This window comes from Oncorhynchus nerka, linkage group LG20 (assembly GCF_034236695.1).
Source record: "Oncorhynchus nerka isolate Pitt River linkage group LG20, Oner_Uvic_2.0, whole genome shotgun sequence".
In the NCBI taxonomy this organism is placed as follows: domain Eukaryota; kingdom Metazoa; phylum Chordata; class Actinopteri; order Salmoniformes; family Salmonidae; genus Oncorhynchus; species Oncorhynchus nerka.
In genome coordinates this window covers 9,502,853-9,504,670 of record NC_088415.1, presented here as the reverse complement: position 1 = coordinate 9,504,670, position 1,818 = coordinate 9,502,853, and positions in this window count along the sequence as shown.

Here is a 1,818-nt window from a genome sequence, read left to right as displayed (position 1 = left end):
GTGACTAACATTGTCAGTGTATTAGAGTGACTAACCGTGTCAGTGTATTAGAGTGACTAACCATGTCAGTGTATTAGAGTGACTAACCGTGTCAGTGTATTAGAGTGACTAACAGCCTCAGTGTATTAGAGTGACTAACCGTGTCAGTGTATTCGAGTGACTAACCGTGTCAGTGTATTAGAGTGACTAACCGTGTCAGTGTATTAGAATGACTAACTGTGTTAGCGTATTAGAGTGACTAACAGCCTCAGTGTATTAGAGTGACTAACAGTGTCAGTGTATTAGAGTGACTAACCGTGTCAGTGTATTAGAGTTACTAACCGTGTCAGTGTATTAGAGTGACTAACCGTGTCAGTGTATTAGAGTGACTAACCGTGTCAGTGTATTAGAGTGATTAACCGTGTCAGTGTATTAGAGTGACTAACAGCCTCAGTGTATTAGAGTGACTAACCGCGTCAGTCTATTAGAGTGACTAACCGTGTCAGTGTATTAGAGTGACTAACCATGTCAGTGTATTGGAGTGACTAACCGTGTCAGTGTATTAGAGTGACTAACCGTGTCAGTGTATAAGAGTGACTAACCATTTCAGTGTATTAGAGTGACTAACAGCCTCAGTGTATTAGAGTGACTAACCGTGTCAGTGTATTAGAGTGACTAACCGTGTCAGTGTATTAGAGTGACTAACAGCCTCAGTGTATTAGAGTGACTAACCGTGTCAGTGTATTAGAGTGACTAACCGTGTCAGTGTATTAGAGTGACTAACCGTGTCAGTGTATTAGAATGACTAACTGTGTTAGCGTATTAGAGTGACTAACAGCCTCAGTGTATTAGAGTGACTAACAGTGTCAGTGTATTAGAGTGACTAACCGTGTCAGTGTATTAGAGTTACTAACCGTGTCAGTGTATTAGAGTGACTAACCGTGTCAGTGTATTAGAGTGACTAACCGTGTCAGTGTATTAGAGTGACTAACCGTGTCAGTGTATTAGAATGACTAACTGTGTTAGCGTATTAGAGTGACTAACAGCCTCAGTGTATTAGAGTGACTAACAGTGTCAGTGTATTAGAGTTACTAACCGTGTCAGTGTATTAGAGTGACTAACCGTGTCAGTGTATTAGAGTGACTAACCGTGTCAGTGTATTAGAGTGACTAACCGTGTCAGTGTATTAGAATGACTAACTGTGTTAGCGTATTAGAGTGACTAACAGCCTCAGTGTATTAGAGTGACTAACAGTGTCAGTGTATTAGAGTGACTTACAGTGTCAGTGTATTAGAGTGACTAACCGTGTCAGTGTATTAGAGTTACTAACCGTGTCAGTGTATTAGAATGACTAACTGTGTTAGCGTATTAGAGTGACTAACAGCCTCAGTGTATTAGAGTGACTAACAGTGTCAGTGTATTAGAGTGACTTACAGTGTCAGTGTATTAGAGTGACTAACCGTGTCAGTGTATTAGAGTTACTAACCGTGTCAGTGTATTAGAGTGACTAACCGTGTCAGTGTATTAGAGTGACTAACCGTGTCAGTGTATTAGAGTGATTAACCGTGTCAGTGTATTAGAGTGACTAACAGCCTCAGTGTATTAGAGTGACTAACCCCGTCAGTCTATTAGAGTGACTAACCGTGTCAGTGTATTAGAGTGACTAACCATGTCAGTGTATTGGAGTGACTAACCGTGTCAGTGTATTAGAGTGACTAACCGTGTCAGTGTATTAGAGTGACTAACAGCCTCAGTGTATTAGAATTGACTAACCGTGTCAGTGTATTCGAGTGACTAACCGTGTCAGTGTATTAGAGTGACTAACCATGTCAGTGTATT